The following is a 22,794-nucleotide window of genomic DNA, read 5'->3' on the forward strand; positions in this document are numbered from 1 at the left end:
CGTCAGGGCCTGGACGGATTGCTATCATCGAAGGAAAAATAATTCCCAAGTTTATCAAGACATTTTGCAGGAGAACTTAAAGCCATCTGTCCACCAGTTGAAACTCAACAGAAGATGGGTGTTGCAACAGGACAACGACCCAAAGCATAGAAGTAAATCAACAACAGAATGGCTTAAACAGAAGAAAATACGCCTTCTGGAGTGGCCCAGTCAGAGTCCTGACCTCAACCCGATTGAGATGCTGTGGCATGATCTCAAGAAAGCGATTCACCTCAGACATCCCAAGAATATTGCTGAACTGAAACAGTTCTGTAAAGAGGAATGGTCAAGAATTACTCCTGACCGTTGTGCACGTCTGATCTGCAACTACAGGAAACGTTTGGTTAATTGCTGCCAAAGAAGGTTCAACCAGTTATTAAGTCCAAGGGTTCACATACTTTTTCCACCTGCACTGTGAATGTTTACATGGTGTGTTCAATAAAAACATGGTAACATTTAATTCTTTGTGTGTTATTAGTTTAAGCAGACTGTGATTGTCTATTGTTGTGACTTAGATGAAGATCAGATCACATTTTATGACAATTAGTGATGAGCGAGCATGTTCGGTCGAGTAACGGTTCGGCTCGAGCATCGCTATGCTCCGCAGATCCGAGCGCTCTGCCGAGTACCACATGTGCTCGAGCGCCATGCTCGAGTCTCCTCTCTGCACGTTTGGCGCCTTCTAAGCAGCCAATATGCATGCTGGTTAGTATTGCCATCACTGTAATGCCATTCACCATGTTTTCTACTGGCATTACAGTGATTGGCTGGCCGGGACACGTCATCGGGTGCTATATAGCACCCAGTCACGCGGGTTCGGCTCATTGCGAGTCAGGGAGAGCTGCTGTTAGGAAGGGATAGAGCGAATTTGATCTCAAACCTTTCAGAGACCCAAAAGTCCTTTTAAGGACTATTGTTAGAGGGGGCAGCAAAATTTATTTTGGGGGAATAATTTTTTTGTGTCAGGGCGACCGTTAGTGACATTTATTTTCTGCATTCTACAAACGCTGCTTGCTGTGACCAGTGAGAAGCAAATCAGCACTGATATCTAGGCCGTGTGTGACGCCTATATTTAATCCAAATTGCAGTTACAGTCAGTTTCTGTATTAAACAAACTCTGCTTGCTGTGACCAGTGAGAAGCAAATCATCACAGATATCTAGGCCGTGTGTGACACCTATATTTAATCCAAATTGCAGTTACAGTCAGTTTCTGTATTATACAAACTCTGCTTGCTGTGACCAGTGAGAAGCAAATCAGCACTGATATCTAGGCCATGTGTGACGCCTATATTTAATCCAAATTGCAGTTACAGTCAGTTTCTGTATTAAACAAACTCTGCTTGCTGTGAATAGTGAGAAGCAAATCAGCACTGATATCTAGGCCGTGTGTGACGCCTATATTTAATCCAAATTGCAGTTACAGTCAGTTTCTGTATTGTTCAAACTCTGCTTGCTGTGACCCGTGAGAAGCAAATATATACTTATTTCTAGACAGTGTGTGAGGCCTATATTTAATCCAAATATCAGTGATATCCAGTGTCAATATGAAGAAGGCGAGTATTAAGGGACAGGGAAGTGGACGTGATTCTGATGGTTCACGCAGAGGCCGTGGCTCAGGGCGCGTTGCAACTGTGCCTGCTGCCAGAGTACAAGGAAAACAGTCATCCACGATACCTAGCTTCATGTCCCAGTTTGCAGGGCGTCGCAAGACAACACTCTTGAAGTCAGACCAGTGCGACCAGGTGGTCGGTTGGATTGCAGTAGATAATGCTTCCACTCAGTTAAGCACCACCCTGTCTTCCACCAAGTCCAGTCTCAGTAGCCAACAGTCTGGTCAACAACACAACCCTCACCCTGATCATCCTTCCCCCCACCATGTAGAGTCTGGTCAAACAAGCGATCCGGTACTCGGATGTTCCGAGGAGCTATTTTCACCCCCATCACTTAATTTGGCCCTCTCCCCAAGCACTCTTGAAGAGGGACATGAGATCTTGTGCCCTGATTCTCAACCTCTAGAGCCTTCACACTCACAAGATGATGTGTTTAAGGAGGTGGATGATGACGAGACACAGTTGCCATCAAGTCAACCACAATTACTGTCTGCAAAGGTTGATGAAGAGGATGATATACCGTTGTCAATCACTGAAGTTGTGTTGGGGTCAGCAAATGAGGAGGATGCTCGGAGTGGGGAAGTTGAAGAGGACTTGGTAGACGATGAGGTGACCCAAAGGCGGAAACGCAAGCGAGGACAGCAGTCCCGAGGGGGAGCAATCTGCAGCACCGCAACAGGCTGGAAGAGGCAGTGGGGTGGCAACAGGGAGAAGGTGGGCCATGCCAAACAGGCCCGCAAGTGTTCCACGGAGAACCCCCTTGCGGAAATCTCTCTTGCCAAGGGGTAGGTGTTCCGCGGTATGGCGCTTTTTTGCAGAAAGTGCAGACGACAAAAGAATAGTAGTTTGCAACCTGTGCCACACCAAAATGAGCCGAGGTGTGAACAGTAGCAACCTCACCACCATCAGCATGATCCGCCACATGGCAGCCAAGCACCGCAATAAGTGGGAGGAACGCCTGGGTCCACAATCTGTGTCCGCGGGTCATACCATTGCCTCCTCTTTACCTATGTTGGGTGACGACCAATCGCCTGGGCCTGGATGCCTCCCGCGCTGCACCTGTAGCGTCGCAAGCACCATCAGCAACCACATCCACTTCTCTGTCCCAGCGCAGCGTCCAAATGACTTTACCCCAGGCATTTGAACGCAAGCGCAAATACCCAGCCACCCACCCACAGGCCATGGCACTAACCGCCCAACTTTCTAAGTTACTGGCGGTTGAAATGTTGCCATTTAGGCTTCTGGACACGAGGCCTTTCGCGGCCTGATGTCGGCGGCTGTCCCTCGGTACTCAGTCCCCAGCCGCCACTATTTTTCCCGGTGTGCCGTCCCCGCCTTACACCAGCATGTGTCTGCTAACATCACCCGTGCCCTGACCAACGCAGTTACTGCTAAGGTCCACCTAACAACTGACACATGGACAAGTGCTTGTGGCCAGGGACGCTACATTTCTCTGACGGCACACTGGGTGAACATAGTGGAGGCTGGGAGCGACTTGTACCCTGGGATGGCACAGGTGCTACCGATGCCCAGGATTGCAGGCCCTACTTCCATCAGGGTTACCGCCAGCACCTATGTAAGTGGCTCCTCCTCCTCCGCCTCCTCCTCCACTTCCACCTCCGAATTCTCCGCGTGCAGCACCAGTCAGCCATCAGCTGGTAGCTGGAAGCAGTGTAGCACGGCTGTGGGGATGCGTCAACAGGCCGTGCTGAAGATGATATGCTTAGGGGATAAACAGCACACCGCCGCAGAGCTGTGGCAGGGGATAAGAGACTAGACTGAGCTGTGGCTCTCGCCACTCAACCTGCAACCAGGCATGGTTGTGTGTGATAATAGGCGTAACTTGGTGGCGGCTTTGGAGCTCGGCAAGCTCACACACATCCCATGCCTAGCCCACGTCTTTAACTTAGTGGTTCAGCGGTTTCTGAAAACCTACCCCAATTTGCCCGAACTACTGGCGAAGGTGCGCCGCGTGTGTGCACATTTCCGCAAGTCATCAGACTCATCAACAGCTTCAGCTTCAGAGCTTGAAATTGCCAGATCACTGGCTGTTGTGCGACGTGAGCACGCGCTGGAACTCCACGTTACACATGTTGGCCAGGCTTTGTGAGCAGCAAAGGGCAGTAATGGAATGCCAGCTGCAGCGCGGTCGTCGCCTTTCCAGTCAGCTTTCGCTCTTCACAAGCGAGGAGTGGGCATGGATGTCTGACCTCTGTGAGGTGTTAAGAAACTTTGAGGAATCGACACAGATGGTGAGCGGCGATAACGCTATTGTTAGTGTAACCATCCCACTTCTGTGTCTACTCAAACGCTCGCTGCTCACAATTAAGGCCGACGCTGTTCATGGAGAAGAATTGGAAATGGGGGAAGAAGACATGACCCTGGGTGACAGCCAGAACACCCTCAGTGTGTCTTCTCAGCGCGTATTGGAGGAGGAGGAGGAGCAGGGGACGGTTGCCTCCGCTACACAGGGTAGTAGCCATGGAACTTTAATTCCATCTGTTTAGCGTGGGTGGACAGAAGAGGAGGAAGAGGATGAGGAGATGGACAGTCATCCTCCTGATGACGACAGCGAAGTCTTGCCCACTGGTACTCTGGCACACATGGCTGACTTCATGTTAGGCTGCCTTTCCCGTGACCCCCGTGTTATACGCATTTTAGATAACAGGGATTACTGGGTGTTCACCCTTCTGGACCCCCGCTACAATAAGAACTTCTCATCTCTCATTCCTCCGGTGGAGAGGACGAGCAAAACGGTGCTATACCAGAAGTTCCTTGTTGACAGATTGCTGCAAAAATTTCCATCTGACAGCGCTGGCAGCAGAGTCCGTACTTCCTTGGGCAAACGAGGTGGAGAGACAAGGGGAGCACACAGCACTTCCAGCAAAGGCAGGGCAACACTCTCCAAGGCGTTGGACAGTTTTATGAAACCCGCCAGCACCCTCAACATGATGGACGTCCTGGTGTCACAAGGAGGGAAAAGTTTTGGAACATGGTAAAGGAGTACGTAGCAGACCGTGTCAGCGTCCTCAGTGATCCCTCAGTGCCTTACAACTACTAGGTGTCCAAGCTGGACACGTGGCACGAACTGGCGCTCTACGCCTTGTAGGTGCTGGCCTGCCCTGCCACCAGCGTTTTGTCTGAGCGGGTATTTAGTGCTGCTGGTGGCATTATAACAGATAAGCGTATCCGGCTGTCAACTGAAAATGCTTACAGGTTGACTCTTATAAAAATGAACAAGGCCTGGATTGCCCCTGACTTCTCCACTCCCCAAGAGGAAAGCCACAACTGAACATAAAGGCACTTTAAATGTGTTGTTTAGAATGTACTGAATACTCTGTATTCCCATGCACCCCTTCTGCCACACAAAAGGGTATATGGTTGAATCTTCCTTTTCTCATCCTCCTCCTCCTCGTCCATCACCTATGTGCCTTCTCATATAATTTTTCAGATGGTCAGCTCACCAGCAGGCCCTCACCCATAATGTTTTAGATGGTCAGCTCACCAGCAGGCCCTCACCCATAATGTTTTAGATGGTCAGCTCACCAGCAGGCCCTCACCCATAATGTTTTAGATGGTCAGCTCACCAGCAGGCCCTCACCCAAAATGTTTTAGATGGTCAGCTCACCAGCAGGCCCTCACCCATAATGTTTTAGATGGTCAGCTCAGCTGAAGACCCTCACCCCTAATGTGTTAGTGGGTCACCAGCAGGCCATCAATCATACTTTACCTCTCCTGTATAACATTTCCTCATCCTAAATACCTATGACATTCCCTGTAATTTTCTTTGTACTCGTTCCAATGACAGGCTCTCAGCAAACTAAGCTGCAAAAAACAGTGTCAGGCAGCTGCTGCCAAGGCCAATAAGATAATGGGTTGCATCAAAAGGGGCATAGATGCCCGTGATGAGAACATATTCCTACTACTTTACAAATCATTAGTCAGACCACACATGGAGTACTGTGTACAGTTCTGGGCTCCAGTGAACAAGGCAGACATAGCAGAGCTGGAGAGGGTCCAGAGGAGGGCAACTAAAGTAATAACTGGAATGGGGCAACTACAGTACCCTGAAAGATTATCAAAATTAGGGTTATTCACGTTAGAAAAAAGACGACTGAAGGGAGATCTAATTACTATGTATAAATATATCAGGGGTCAGTACAGAGATCTATCCCATCATCTATTTATCCCCAGGACTGTGACGAGGGGACATCCTCTGCGTCTGGAGGAAAGAAGGTTTGTACACAAACATAGAAAAAGATTCTTTACGCTAAGAGCAGTGAGACTATGGAACTCTCTGCCTGAGGAGGTGGTGATGGTGAGTACAATAAAGGAATTCAAGAGGAGCCTGGATGTATTTCTGGAGTGTAATAATATTACGGGATATAGCTACTAGAGAGGGATCGTTGATCCAGGGAGTTATTCTGATTGCCTGATTGGAGTCGGGAAGGAGTTTTTTATTCCCCTAAAGTGAGGAAAATTGGCTTCTACCTCACAGGTTTTTTTTGCCTTCCTCTTGATCAACTTGCCGGATGACAGGCCGAGCTGGATGGACAAATGTCTTTTTTCGGCCTTATGTACTATGTTATGTACAGTCGTAGCCAAAAGTTTTGAGAATTACATAAATATTGGAAATTTGAAATGTTGCTGCTTAAGTTTTTATAATAGCAATTTGCATATACTCCAGAATGTTATGAAGAGTGATCAGATGAATTGCATAGTCCTTCTTTGCCATGAAAATTAACTTAATCCCAAAAAAACCTTTCCACTGCATTTCATTGCTGTCATTAAAGGACCTGCTGAGATCATTTCAGTAATCGTCTTGTTAACTCAGGTGAGAATGTTGACGAGCACAAGGCTGGAGATCATAATGTCAGGCTGATTGGGTTAAAATGGCAGACTTGACATGTTAAAAGGAGGGTGATGCTTGAAATCATTGTTCTTCCATTGTTAACCATGGTGACCTGCAAAGAAACGCGTGCAGCCATCATTGCGTTGCATAAAAATGGCTTCACAGGCAAGGATATTGTGGCTACTAAGATTGCACCTCAATCAACAATTTATAGGATCATCAAGAACTTCAAGGAAAGAGGTTCAATTCTTGTAGGCTTCAGGGCGTCCAAGGAAGTCCAGCAAGCGCCAGGATCGTCTCCTAAAGAGGATTCAGCTGCGGGATCGGAGTGCCACCAGTGCAGAGCTTGCTCAGGAATGGCAGCAGGCAGGTGTGAGTGCATCTGCACGCACAGTGAGGCGAAGACTTTTGGAAGATGGCCTGGTGTCAAGAAGGCCAGCAAAGAAGCCACTTCTCTCCAAAAAAAACATCAGGGACAGATTGATCTTCTGCAGAAAGTATGGTGAATGAACTGCTGAGGACTACCATCAGTCCTGTGTCATGCCAACAGTAAAGCATCCTGAGACCATTCATGTGTGGGGTTGCTTCTCATCCAAGGGAGTGGGCTCACTCACAATTTTGGCCAAAAACACAGCCATGAATAAAGAATGGTACTAAAACACCCTCCAACAGCAACTTCTTCCAACAATCCAACAACAGTTTGGTGAAGAACAATGCATTTTCCAGCACGATGGAGCACCGTGCCATAAGGCAAAAGTGATAACTAAGTGGCTCGGGAACCAATACGTTAACATTTTGGGTCCATGGCCTGGAAACTCCCCAGATCTTAATCCCATTGAGAACTTGTGGTCAATCCTCAAGAGGCGGGTGGACAAACAAAAACCCACTAATTCTGACAAACTCCAAGAAGTAATTATGAAAGAATGGGTTGCAATCAGTCAGGAATTGGCCCAGAAGTTGATTGAGAGCATGCCCAGTCGAATTGCAGAGGTCCTGAAAAAGAAGGGCCAACACTGCAAATACTGACTCTTTGCATAAATGTCATGTAATTGTTGATAAAAGCCTTTGAAACGTATGAAGTGTGTGTAATTATATTTCACTACATCACAGAAACAACTGAAACAAAGATCTAAAAGCAGTTTAGCAGCAAACTTTGTGAAAACTAATATTTGTGTCATTCTCAAAACTTTTGGCCACGACTGTACTATGTTACTATGTATTGTTATTTATCGTCACTACCTCCCTGAGTCGGTACTGGGAAATTTGCGGGCCCCCGTCTGCCTTTCTTGGAAGTGGTAGCCGTGGCCATCCCTCAGGCTCCCTCTCCGGAAGCGAACCCTGATTCCCCATTACCCGTGGTCACCATGGTAGGTGCAAAAAAGAACATCGAAAGTTAATAGAGCAGACATCCGAATAGATCGTCAACATCACAGGGACGTGCGATCAGCTTAGAAGTTATCTAGAGTTAACAAAGCGGCAGCAGGCCCTCACCTACAATATGATAGTCGGGTCAACACAATCGTAATCACCGCAGGTCACGTAACTAATTAGCACGGAGGAGTGTCTTTGGTTATCGGAATGAACCACACAAATCGACTCGATCCACACGCTCAAAACGGCCATGCACCACCACCCACAGAATCGCGAAATAGGTATCAATCTGTCAATCCTTTTTGTGTCTGGGCCGGGTGAGGCCTCCCGTGTGTAGTCAAATTAAGCCGCAGGCTCCACTCCTGGTGGTGCCCTTCCATCAATTAGTTTAAGTTTCAGCTTTGCAACCATACTCCCCCCGGAACCCAAAGACTTTAGTTTCCCAGAAAATGCTCGGCGGGAAATGGGAATAACGCTGCCGGGGATCGTCTTCGTACCTCCAACTTAAGTTGTTGATTAATGAAAACGTTCGTGGCAACAAAGGTTTCGGCTGTGGTTCGGCTTGCGCCGGAACATAAATTTCACCTCTACAGGTACAATACGGATACCACCGGCCGTTCCTCTTCCAATAAGTTTAGTTTGATCGTCCAAGAGTCCGGTCCACACAATCGAAACCACCGGCCGTCCCTCTTAGTCATGGCCCCAGTTCCAAAAATATTTGTCTGAACTTGCTCTTTATATAAAAGTAAATATATAGGAAGGAATGTTTCCTAACAATTTTTCATCTAAAATCGCTTTTATCTTCGGTTTTGTGAGTTTTATGGTCAGTCTGTAAAAGTGGCGTACAACTCAGGCAACATCGTTACCAGCAGCGACATTGTAGTCCAAGATGCATCCAGACATCCTCCCCATGCTGTCCCCGACCCATTTCGGTGGTGTTTCCATCAATTTCTGACCTTTTCCTATGAACCAGGCACCCTCCCCTCTTCAGAGCAGGGGGTGCCTGGTTTAATGCTTGGGTCCTACCATTGACTTCTATAGGGCATCGGGGTGCTCGATCATCACTACATTTCATTCCAAAGGGTTCACATACTTTTTCTTGCAACTGTACATACATCCTTCTTTATATATATAGATTAAAAAAAAGAAAAATAGTAGTTTCAAAGCTTTCATTGTTTTTTTCTCATTCTTTCTTTACTGCTGATATTTCACCTGCTGGATTGGATGATAGCTGTTATTCCAGACATTATCCAATAGTAGAATTTGAGGAAAGGTACAATAACAGTTAAAAGCATGGACAAATCTAATCATGACTTTTTTGTTAATTATTTTTCTAAATTTCAGCTTTTAAAATAATAGATATTATATAGATATAAATAAAATCATCAAAACCGTACATGTAATAATAGAAATTATACAAAATAGGAAATGTTATGTGCTCCTTCTAACCATATTATGTATTGCGCTAATGTACTTAAAATAAAATAAAAAGTTAACAACCTTTCATTTTACATAGATGCGGTACCCCAGAATAGGGTACTTGCAATATAGTTTCTTGTTATTTAATGTTATTTAATGTGTTTTATTGTACTCGTATAGTCTTGTATGGATCAGTAAGGGTTAATAATCCTGACTTAACCCTTGTAGGAGGCTAGAAGAAGAAGCTAGGCCCACCCTACTTCATTCTAGTATTAGCTGTGGAGGAGAGAGGAGCTACATGTGCTCACTCATCAGAAAACTAGGCCTAAGTCCCAGAGAATCGCTATCTCTGAGAGATCCACAGAGAGAAAGCCATCTCTAATTTACAGTACTCCAGAGACAGAAAGAAAGAACTAGACAGTCTAGAATCTGCAAGGACAAGCACTGAAGTCAGTAAGTAAGGTATTCGCTGATGCACTGATAAAAACTTTACTGCAGTGAGTGCGACATTGCTAATACCCCCTTCAACATTGTCCTAACCAGCTATACAGAAATCCTGTAACCCTCAGCTGGGAATTATAGACAAGTTGTGCAAGAACCTTATTGCCAGCCATAGATTCTGCAGAAAGAGTCTTTGGAAAGATATAGAGAATGTGTACTACAAACCCCATCATTGCCGCTGTCCATACATTGCTATTGGAGAAGATATGCACTGTTAATTGTTTGGAGCTGTGTTTTGATACGGTTGGATGTACTACAACTCCCATTCTGCACTTTACTAAAGAAAGACTTGTCTATTTTCTACAACTGGCCTAGTTACTGACTCCAACACCATTTGCCGGCCTCAGAATCGATATCTCCTGCCTTGCACTCTTACCAAATGCGTAACACCAAGGACACCCCAACTGCCGTCAGGTGGGAGCCCCAACATCAGAGTGCACCCTGAGGGATAAAAGGGTGTGCCCTCCTGTCACTGCCCGGCCCTAGGAAGCATCAGAGTGAGGACTGCCACTGTGATTTATGTAAATAACTGTTAAAGCCAGAGGCACTACCACTCTCATCCTCTGCAATGCTCCTCCCGGGTTGAGGCTTATAGATCTACTATGCAAAACGATGTGTCCCCATGGACACAGACTAAAGTGAAACCTTGTATAGTGTGAGTCACACCCCATTCTACTGTTTGTATTTTAGCAAAAAAGGGAGAGAGAGGGTTTGATGTAACTCAAGAATGCATGATAAGACTGAACATAGGGGTTGTGGCCTGTGGACATTTAAAAAGGTTTTAATATTTTTTTTGAATTGTCACATCTTAGCTAATAAGATGTTACAGCAATAGCCAAAGTTTGGCAACTACCCTACGTCTTTGCTGCGGCAGGATTATTGCCAAAGGAACATCCAGTGTTGCTAGAATGCATGGTGTCACTTTTGCAAAAATTCCAACCGCAGAAGTAAAGGAAATAATATTTCTTTAGCTTAAAAACTAAAAATTACCAAACTTTAGCTACTGCTCTAAATCCTCTTTAACAACAGAGTGATATGAATATTGTGCTGCCTAACCAAGATAAGCAGCTTAGAGTCACTTGTAGACAACTAATACACAGAGTATATTAAATATGAGTTCTTTACCCAAACTTGTCCCCTTTTTCACTGCTGCCCTGCCATGATGTTTCTATACAGGTAGTCTACACCTCCAATCTGTGCTACCAGGTTTAATTCTGGTTAAACAGTGTGCCCCTGATTTACTGGCATAAACAGATTGAAAACTGGCCTTCATAAAACTGCGGAAAATTACATCCTTTTGTTCTTCATCCAGCCTAGACCACCGTGACAACCTTCCTGACCACTGCAGTCTTTGATGTTGAGATATCTTTGGCCCCTCACTTTGTGGCGATCCCCAGCTTCAGTAACAAAATAAATAAATTCAGTCCCAAGTCCAGACCCCCAAATTATTCAGATCAACTGCCCTAAAATAATGTAGACCCCAGACCAGACAAGAAAAAATATTCAGACTCCTGACCAGATTCATTTACTGAAAGGGGCTGTCCAACCACAAACACATATCCCTTATCCAACCAGTTGTCATTTAGGCCAAGGCTACATGCACAGTTTTTGTGGAAGTATTTACCATAACAGTCATGTAGGAGAGGTTACCGACCCTGTGTAAATCCAGTGACTCACAGGTGACATTGTTTCTGACTGGAGTTGTTCTCTTTCTTTTTGTTCTTCATCCAGCCTAGACCACCGTGACAACCTTCCTGGACACTGCATTGTTTGCTGTTGAGATATCATTTAGCCCCTCACTTTGTGGCAATCCCCAGCTTCAGATCAACTGCCCTAAAATAATGTAGATCCCAGACCAGACAAGAAAAAATATTCAGACTCCTGACCAGATTAATTTACTGAAAGTGACTGTCCAACCACAAACACGTACCCCTTATCCACAGGATAGGATGTAATTGTTTATGGTGGGACATGCCCTTTAATAGACGTTGCAGACAGTAAGGGTTTATACATGAACTGAATATATTACTTAGGTGTGGATCACACCGGCACAATGAGTTATGTTATGTTTCACTACAGAGAGAACATAAAATAATATATTTAGCAGCCAGAAAGAACTGTGCATATACCCACCCTCCTCGCTCCAGGGCTCTTCTTCAGGACCAGGTGGCACAATTCTGGGTCTTTATACCATCTGCCGTCAGGACACAGGAAGAGCTTTATCAAAACTGGTGTAAAGAAAAATTGGCTTAGTTTCCCATAGCAACCAATCCGATTCCACCTTTCATTGTTCAGAGCACCTTTGGAAAATGAAAGGATCAATCTGATTGGTTGCTATGGGCTACTAAGCCAGTCTTCCTTTACAATAGTTTTGATACATGCCCCCCCTCCCCATAATGTGCAGTGGCATAAACAACAGTTTGACTTCCCGTGCTGCCGGGGGATGCACCTCATTTATGAGGAAGGCACAGGCCTTGTCATATATTAGTCGCATCCTCAGGTGGGCTCGGAGCTTCCGTAGATTTCTGTCTTAATTTATGCCAGAAAAGTGGCATAAATGAAGATAAGCCCTCACCAAGCCCCCTTTTTGGAAAGTAGCTAGGTTGGCATAGAAATACCACTTGCAACAAAATTTTGTTGCAAGGGCATTTAAAAAGACACAGGGTTTGCAACTTCTTTACACAAGAAAAGTGAAGTGGGGGGAAAATGATAAATCCCCCCTATATCTATAAATCCTATAGATAGCAGCCAGTTAATAAAAGCAGCAATGGCAGATTCAATGATGGGCACTTTGGGCTGCCATAAGTCCCCCAGGAACCTAATGCCACCTAACCCACTCATATTATAATTCAATACTGAACACACAGTTTAACTTTGATTAACTTCAATTTCTCATGAACCAAATTTGACATGCATGCAAAACGAAGCACATTTTTTTGTAAGTAGCCGATGCAATGACAGGGAGCTGCGATAGCACCGCCACCATTATTGTACCCCTCAGATGCCGTGTTTATACATTATTGCGGCATCTAAGTGTAAAATCAACAATAAAAAAAATATTAATATTAAATCAAACTTACCGCCTCCATTTGCTCGCGACGGGCCGGCCGCCGCCATCTTGCTTGAAGATCTCGGCCGAAATCCTGTGCGGTACGGCGTGATGATATAATCTCTTTGTTTTTTATACTATTTCAGGTTAAATCGATTTTCTAACAGTAAGAGAACTAGATATCCATAAAAACAATATACTGTAACACTAGCCATGCTCAACAGGGGACGGTCACTATTAGAGATGAGCAAATATAAAGATAAAAGAGGATTATGGAAAGGTGGGTGGTTTGAGAGGTGATTTCTTCAAAAATACTTATCTAATTATATTAAACTTACATACATTTTTTGGAACACAACATCTAACACCTGATGCCTTCTAAGTAGCAATTGGTAACATTTCCCAGAAGCTTTATCAGAAAAGCTGTCCTCCTGTAACTTGATTAGAAACTTAAAGAGGACCTTTCACCGACCCTGACATTGTGAACTAAGTATGCTGACATATAGAGCGGCGCCCAGGGATCTCACTGCACTTACTATTATGCCTGGGCGCCGCTCCATTCTCCCGTTATGTCCTCCGGTATGTTCGGGGACTTGGTTATAGTAGGCGGAGTCTGCTGTAGCGCTGGCCAATCGCAGCGCAGAGCTCACAGCCTGGGAGGTTTTTTTCTCCCAGGCTGTGAGCTCTGCGATGCGATTGGCCATTCGTAAAATACACATATAGACAAAAATGAAGCTAATATAGTGCTATAATCTTTTTTTTTATAGTCTCTTCTGAACTTCAGATTTGGAAAAAATGTACACTATAAAAAAAAATACTATAGCACTGTATTAGCTAAATTACAGTCTATATGTGTATTTTACAAATATTCGCTATATTGCTATAACTTAGTTTTTAAGAATATGACTAATATAAAAAAAAACTAAGTTATAGCAATATAGCGAATATATTCGTTATTTAGAATATTCGTCTTTTTTTTTTTCAATCTGTACTGTTATTCCACTTTGGCATACTCCTCCACGACAAGCGTCCCCGTCACCATGGGAACGCCTGTGGGTTAGAATATACCATCGGATCTGAGTTTTCACGATCTCAGGGAAAACTCAGATCCGATGGTAATTTCTAACCCACAGGCGTTCCCATGGTGACGGGGACGCTTGTCGGGGAGGAGTATGCGAACAACTGTACAGATTGGAAAAAAAAATGTGAATATTCTAAATAAGGAATATATTCCCTATATTGCTATATATTTGTTTTTTAGAATATTCGTCATTTTTTTTCCATATGAAAACATGATTCCTTCCTGCTTAAGTTGCTTGTGAGCCAATGACTCATTGACCCACAAGAAAGAAGCAGGGAGGAATCATGTTTTCAGATGTTAAAAAATGACGAATATTCGATATAGTGAAAATATATAGCACTATATTCAAAATATTCGCAAATTAGCGATGTTGCGATATTCACGATTATGATTCGCTATTCGAATAATCGCGCTCAACACTAATTAAGACCGGAGTTTTAGACGCCAGTCTTAATAACCCCTGCGCTGGCGGTGGATCCACCAAAGTTATGTAGAGGCACCGGCCTCTAACATAACTTCAGTGCATCCACCGCTGGTCTAAATCTATGCTAGCTTCCTTGCTGGAGTAGATTTAGAACATTCTATGCCTAAAACAAAAAATTATAAATTAGACGGGCATGTTGGCCCGCCCCCTTTTTTTAGACCTGGTGTGAGCGGGTAAAAGTCGCACATTGCACCGCAATCTGCAACAGATATACAACAGTTTTATGGCGTATATCACTTAGTAAATGACCCCCTAAGTCTTTTGGTTCAATGAGGGAATCACCATTGCTCTTCTGGCATCAAAGCTCCCCACCTTTCTGTGGCCAATGCTTTGTCATTGCCTGCCCCTGTCAATCAAATCGGCCAGGGAGGGGCTTGCCACAGAAAAGAGTGGAGCTTGGGTGCAACAAGAGCAATGGTGACACCCTCATTGCACCAAAGGCCTAATATGCATATTGAGAAAAATGATCAAAACTCAGGAACGGAGACTCGGATCAACAAAAGAAAACCACTGTTTTAGCAAGTTAAATCACAGCAACATGTCTATGCAAACAGTTTGATAGGGAGGTCGCTGGTTACAGAGAAGTGCTAAATGTTTGAGCAATGTGAGGTACATGTATGGTGCTACTGAAACCAGTCACTATGCCTAATCGCACAATGACAGACCTAAGATGTCGGCTACGCCAACAGACAGCTTTCTTAGTCAATGACTCCCCCTTGCAGTTCCGATCTTCATTGCAGACCGGCCAGTCGCAGCTTCATAACTGTACTGATGGGGGTGACAACACCAACCACCCCCGCGGTTAGACAGAGGACACCAGTCTTTGACGCCCCCTGTTAGCGCTGAAATTGGCTGGTATGCTAGGAGCATACAGAATAGGAAGAACCTCTCTACACGCCGCTATACTAGTTGGTGTCTGCATGCAGAGAGGTTCTGTGCGCCTCAGTGCTGAGTTGGCTGGCTGGGACTTGTGGTGCACCACCACTTCTACTGTGCTATGCACCTGTAAAAAGAAGAATTTCCTATTGTACAGTTCCAGATTTCTTCTCCCTGCTCCCTAAATCCTAATCCCTATCCCTTCCCTTTCTCCCTGTCCGCTTTCGTTGGACACCAAGCTAATAGCTATCCATGTTTTTTTTAGCCCTGCCCCAGTTTTTCTGTGTGCGAGCTGTGACCACCAAGTGTACATCACTGACCAGAGCGTAAATCACTGATCAGCAGTGTCTGTAGATGCAGAAGTAGCAGATCACTATGCCGTGTGGACCCTCAAGGCTTTGCTTGAGGACAAATTTGAAAGGTTCCATCTGAAGAATAGGTAACTGGAGCAGGAGCACTGCAGCTTCCTTCCTCCTCTCTGTAGCTAGACAGAACCTCTCCTGGACCTGGCAGGAAGCAGGACCAGCCCACTCCTACCAAGAGGGGAGGAACAGGGTGGTTAACCCTGTTCCTGCCAACCTTTGCCATACCTTCCTTGCTGGTAGTAACGGCCAGGAATAAACAATAAAATACATAATATAAACAATTTTAGCACCCACAGGTCTAGGGTGCGACATATGTTTCCCTGTTCTGCAGGAATAAAGTAAAGCCGCGGTGTGAAGTATAGAATGACAGAGCTGCAACCTGAGCATGTAACAATCCAGAAATCCACTAAATATGTTAAATGTGTCGCACAGAGCCTCAAACATTATTTAACCCATGGATCACTGTCTGTGTCTGTCGAAAAGGGGATAACAAAATATTCTGGGTAAAGATTATTTGATCTCCCCAGGTGTCCACAAAAAGGTGGGGTCCAAAATGGAGGAAGGGGTCAAATGAACACACACCATTTGTATTTGTACACATGGGGCCCAGACACTTCCGATCGCAGCCCAACTACACTTCCTTGTCATGCTCTGGTATATTATATTTTTTTTATATATTGTTAGATGCTTTGGAGCAATAAAAAAATGATTGTAAAAGTGGATATATCCTTTAAGACGATTACCCTGATAATAGTAGCAAATTTGTTAGAGTCTGTGAGTCGTTTTGATCATGTTAAACTGCTGACAGCTCTAGTAAAGGGCTGGGAAAGCAGTACAGGTACTGCAAGTGCTCATGAGGCAGAGCTTCACTGTGAAGAGCTGTCAGCAGTTTAACATGGTCAAAAGTGCTGACAGATTAACAAGATTTATCACCTAATGCACTTTTTTCTAATGTTTCCCCTTTAAATGGAAACATCAGGGTTTGAAAAAATCCACATTATATTGCAATGAGATCATTGTCAGGAGAGGAAGTATCATTTAAGGCTGCTCACAGATTATTTCTGGAAGTGAAGCATTTTTTTAAAAAATAAACCCTACTGGCTGGCACTGTGTAAAGATGCTGCCACACATGGCAGCTATGCTGTATTTTGGGTGCTGCAAAAAAAAATAAAGGCATGCGGTTTTTGCACCAACATACCTGTGTTTATGGTGCATTTTCTTCCAGCAAAAGGAAAACACACAAGAAAACTGAATCATATTAATTGCAAAACAGAGTTTCATTAAAGGGAATCTGTCATCAGTTTTATGGTGTTCTAGGGTAACATTAACTAGTGATAGGTCATTTTGTTTAATTGACCAAGCCATTTAGCAATCTTGTGCTAAAGGGTTCGAGTGCATGCCAATGAGTCCCCATATTCATGAGCTCCTGGCTCTCCGCACCCTCCTGCTGCCGATATATATAAGAAATTTTTTTAATTCAGAGGCAGGAGGGCGGGGAGGACCGTGAGCTCATGAATATGGGGACTCATCGGCATCCGCTAGAGATATTAGACCCTAGCAGCATAAAACTGCTGACAGATTCCTTTTAAGGTAATTTATGTGTTTTCCCTTACTGGAAGAAAATGCACAATAATAACTACAGGTTATGCTTTTGCAAAAAACTGCATGCATTTTTTTGTCGCATCCAAAATGCAGCACAGCCGCAACAGGTGGCAGCATCCTAGGGGGGAGCTCTGTCTGGAACTGGTTATGAGGAAACTTAAAGGGAATCTGTCACCTCAATTCTGGACAATTATCCAAAGTAATACATGAGTAGTACTGCAGATGAGGAGCCCAGATCATAATTTTATTTCTTACTGCCCCCGATTCCCCCATCAGCACTTAAAGCTGCACTGAAATACACAGTCAGGACTGCTGTGCTGTTCTAACATAGTGTAGAGCACTCCTGTGCGCATGCACAGCAGTCCTGACAATGTATTTCAGTGCAGCTCTAACGTCTGACAGGGGGAAACAGGAAGGCAGTAGGAAAATAAAAAATAGTGATCTGGACTTCATATCTGCAGTACTACTCATGTGTTACTGTAGATCATTGTCCCATTAATTACTGAGAATTGTATTTGCGGTACTCTATAAATGGGGCAGTGTATGAGGCACTCCCTAGCATCACTGTTTAGGCCGGGTTCACATCTGCGTCACTGTATCCGGCGTATATGCTGGCTTTCAACCAGACAAAAAATGCTACAGTCAGCAGTTTTTTGCCCGACCAAAAGCTGACATATATGCTGGAAAGCAGACGGATCACCACCGGATCCCAATACAGTGAAGGGGATTTGGCAGCGCACAGTAGTATCCAGCCTCAAAGGGGTTGTCTCACTTCAGTAAGTTGCATTTATCATGCAGAGGAAGTTAATACAAGGCACTTACTAATGTATTGTGATTGTCCATATTGCCTCCTTTGCTGGCTGGATTCATTTTTCCATCACATTATACACAGCTTGTTTCCATGGTTACGACCAACCTGCAATCTATCAGCGGTGGTCGTGCTTGCACACTATAGGAAAAAGCATCAGCCTGTTTGGTAGCCGGGACCATGGGAACGCACATAGGCTAGTGCTTTTACCTATATTGTGCAAGCACGACCACCACTGATGGAGTGCAGGGTGGTCGTAAACATGGAAAGAGCAGTGTATAATGTGATGTAAAAATGAATCCAGCCAGCAAAGGAAGCAATATGGATAATAACAATATATTAGTAAGTGGCTTGTATTAACTTTCTCTACATGGTAAATGCCATTTACTAAAAAGAGACAACCCCTTTAACCACCTCAGCTCCCCTAGCTTAAACACCCTTAATGACCAGGCCACTTTTTACACTTCTGACCTACCCTACTTTCACCGTTTATTGCTCGGTCATGCAACTTACCACCCAAATGAATTTTACCTCCTTTTCTTCTCACTAATAGAGCTTTCATTTGGTGGTATTTCATTACTGCTGACATTTTTACTTTTTTTGTTATTAATCGAAATTTAACGATTTTTTTTCAAAAAAATGTCATTTTTCACTATCAGTTGTAAAATTTTGCAAAAAAAACGACATCCATATATAAATTTTTCTCAAAATTTATTGTTCTACATGTCCTTGATAAAAAAAAAATGTTTGGGTAAAAAAAAAATGGTTTGAGTAAAAGTTATAGCGTTTACAAACTATGGTACAAAAATGTGAATTTCCGCTTTTTGAAGCAGCTCTGACTTTCTGAGCACCTGTCATGTTTCCTGAGGTTCTACAATGGTCAGACAGTACAAACACCCCACAAATTGCCCCATTTCGGAAAGTAGACACCCTAAGGTATTCGCTGATGGGCATAGTGAGTTCATAGAACTTTTTATTTTTTGTCACAAGTTAGTGGAAAATGATGATTTTTTATATTTTTTTTCTTACAAAGTCTCATATTCCACTAACTTGTGACAAAAAATAAAAACTTCTATGAACTCACTATGCCCATCAGCGAATACCTTGGGGTGTCTTATTTCCTAAATGGGGTCACTTGTGGGGTAGTTATATTGCCCTGGCATTCTAGGGGCCCAAATGTGTGGTAAGTAGTTTGAAATCAAAATCTGTAAAAAATGGCAGGTGAAATCCGAAAGGTGCTCTTTGGAATGTGGGCCCCTTTGCCCACCTAGGCTGCAAAAAAGTGTCACACATCTGGTATCTCCGTACTCAGGAGAAGTTGGGCAATGTGTTTTGGGGTGTCATTTTACATATACCCATGCTGGGTGAGATAAATATCTTGGTCAAATGCCAACTTTGTATAAAAAAAATGGGAAAAGTTGTCTTTTGCCAAGATATTTCTCTCACCCAGCATGGGTATATGTTAAATGACACCCCAAAACACATTGCCCAACTTCTCCTGAGTACGGAGATACCAGATGTGTGACACTTTTTTGCAGCCTAGGTGGGCAAAGGGGCCCACATTCCAAAGAGCACCTTTCGGATTTCACCGGTCATTTTTTACACATTTTGATTTCAAACTACTTACCACACATTTGGGCCCCTAGAATGCCAGGGCAGTATAACTACCCCACAAGTGACCACATTTTGGAAAGAAGACACCCCAAGGTATTCTGTGAGGGGCATGGCGAGTTCCTAGAATTTTTTATTTTTTGTCACAAGTTAGCGGAAAATGATGATTTTATTTTTCTTTCTTACAAGTCTCATATTCCACTAACTTGTGACAAAAAATAAAAACTTCTATGAACTCACTATGCCCATCAGTGAATACCTTTGGGTGTCTTCTTTCCAAAATGGGGTCACTTGTGGGGTAGTTATATTGCCCTGGCATTCTAGGGGCCCAAATGTGTGGTAAGTAGTTTGAAATCAAAATCTGTAAAAAATGGCCGGTGAAATCCGAAAGGTGCTCTTTGGAATGTGGGCCCCTTTGCCCACCTAGGCTGCAAAAAAGTGTCACACATGTGGTATCTCCGTACTCAGGAGAAGTTGGGCAATGTGTTTTGGGGTGTCATTTTACATATACCCATGCTGGGTGAGATAAATATCTTGGTCAAATGCCAACTTTGTATAAAAAAATGGGAAAAGTTGTCTTTTGCCAAGATATTTCTCTCACCCAGCATGGGTATATGTAAAATGACGAAAGAATAATAATAAGAATAAAGAAGACACCCCAAGGTATTCCGTGAGGGGCATGCCGAGTTCCTAGAATTTTTTATTTTTTGTCACAAGTTAGCGGAAAATGCTGATTTTTTATTTTATTTTTTTCTTACAAAGTCTCATATTCCACTAACTTGTGACAAAAAATAAAAACTTCCATGAACTCACTATGCCCATCAGCGAATACCTTGGGGTGTCTTCTTTCCAAAATGGGGTCACTTGTGGGGTAGTTATACTGCCCTGGCATTCTAGGGGCCCAAATGTGTGGTAAGTAGTTTGAAATCAAAATGTGTAAAAAATGGCCGGTGAAATCCGAAAGGTGCTCTTTGGAATGTGGGCCCCTTTGCCCACCTAGGCTGCAAAAAAGTGTCACACATCTGGTATCTCCGTACTCAGGAGAAGTTGGGCAATGTTTTTTGGGGTGTCATTTTTCATATACCTATGCTGGATGAGAGAAATATCTTGGCAAAAGACAACTTTTCCCATTTTTTTATACAAAGTTGGCATTTGACCAAGATATTTATCTCACCCAGCATGGGTATATGTAAAATGACACCCCAAAACACATTCCCCAACTTCTCCTGAGTACGGCGATACCACATGTGTGACACTTTTTTGCAGCCTAGATGCGCAAAGGTGCCCAAATTCCTTTTAGGAGGGCATTTTTAGACATTTAGATCCCAGACTTCTTCTCACGCTTTAGGGCCCCTAAAAATCCAGGGCGATATAAATACCCCACATGTGACCCCACTTTGGAAAGAAGACACCCCAAGGTATTCAATGAGGGGCCTGGCGAGTTCATAGAAATTTTTTATTTTGGCATAAGTTAGCGGAAATTGATTTTTTTTTAGTTTTTTCTCACAAAGTCTCACTTTCCACTAACTTGGGACAAAAATTTAAATCTTTCATGGACTCAATATGCCCCTCAGCGAATACCTTGGGGTGTCTTCTTTCCAAAATGGGGTCAGTTGTGGGGTGTTTGTACTGCCCTGGCATTTGAGGGTCTCCGCAATCATTACATGTATGGCCAGCATTAGGAGTTTCTGCTATTCTCCTTATATTGAGCATACAGGTAATGAGATTATTTTTTTCCGTTCAGCCTCTGGGCTGAAAGAAAAAAATGAACGGCACAGATTTCTTCATTCGCATCGATCAATGTGGATGAAAAAATCTCTGCCAAAAAAAAAAAGGAGGGGAAAGGCGTCTGCCAGGACATAGGAGCTCCGCCCAACATCCATACCCACTTAGCTCGTATGCCCTGGCAAACCAGATTTCTCCATTCACATCAATCGATGTGGATGAATAAATCATTGCCAGGATTTTTTATTTATTTTTTTATATACAAAGTGTTTGCCAAAGCATAGGAACACCGCCTCCTCCTCAGCTCATATGCCTTGGCAAACGTATCTTTTACTGCAGAGGAGAAATCTCGTCTTGCAGCGCCGCATACACTGACTTGCGTGTAATCTGACAGCAGCGCAATGCTTCTGTCAGAATGCACATCAGTGCTGCAGCTAGTCGATCGGTTGGTCCACCTGGAAGGTAAGAAAAAAAAGAAAAAACCAGGCCGCAACGCAATAATTTTATTAACTTTGGAACAGTACATATAAACTTTAACTTTTTGAACTGAACTTTTTGCTTACTGGTGTTTTTTTTTTTTTGTTTGTTTTTTACCTTTATAGAACAAACCTCTCCTTCCCCATGGATCAATGTGCAAAGCGCAAATAGCCCAAAGATGTGGCGAAGTGCGTTAAGCACTTTGTCCCAGGTGAAAGGAGACGTTGGCAGCAGCTGTGAGTGAATGGGCCCTAATTGCCCTGTGTGCCTGTCCTGGTGAGATGTGATCCCTATGCTAGTTGTACCTGTGTGTGGTACTTCCGGAAACACTCCCCTAAGCATAGGGCAGGGTGGTCAGGACAGTCAGGACAGAAATAGCGGGTGTCACGCCTTATTCCACTCCTGCTACAGACACAACATCTTTTTCGGGGTGACGGTTGGGTTGAGGTACCGGCAACGACATTGGGGAAATGTCGCTCGTGTAGACGGCTAACTACACTGGTGGATGGGGCCACGGAACCTCCTGGGTACAGGAGGTTCTCGATGATCTCTTCCTGAAATTTGAGGGAGGATCGTGTTCTCGCAGCCTTACTGTAGAGAACAAAACTATTATACAGAGCCAATTGAATCAAATATACAGACACCTTCTTATACCAGCGTCTGGTTCTGCGGGACACTAAATACGGAGACAACATCTGGTCATTGAAGTCCACCCCTCCCATGTGAAGGTTATAGTCGTGGACTGAGAGGGGCTTTTCAATGACACGGGTTGCTCGCTCAATTTGGATTGTCGTGTCTGCGTGAATGGAGGAGAGCATGTAAACGTCACGCTTGTCTCTCCATTTCACCGCAAGCAGTTCTTCGTTACACAAGTCAGCCCTCTCCCCCCTTGCAAGACGGGTGGTAACGAGCCGTTGGGGGAA

The 22,794-nt window shown here is 44.0% G+C and overlaps 2 long non-coding RNA genes across 2 annotated transcripts in view; one reads left to right on the forward strand and one right to left on the reverse strand.

Moving 5' to 3' along the window:
• LOC120997527 overlaps positions 1–22,794 on the forward strand; it is a 1,081,373-nt gene that overhangs the window by 208,233 nt on the left and 850,346 nt on the right. The window lies entirely within an intron of this gene.
• Positions 14,382–19,906, reverse strand: LOC120997528. Its single transcript, XR_005778192.1, has 3 exons — positions 19,896–19,906; positions 15,223–15,228; positions 14,382–14,483 (listed from the first exon to the last, which is right to left on the reverse strand). It is a non-coding gene; the product is annotated as an uncharacterized LOC120997528 (long non-coding RNA).

This window comes from Bufo bufo, chromosome 4 (genome assembly GCF_905171765.1).
Source record: "Bufo bufo chromosome 4, aBufBuf1.1, whole genome shotgun sequence".
NCBI lineage: Eukaryota > Metazoa > Chordata > Amphibia > Anura > Bufonidae > Bufo > Bufo bufo.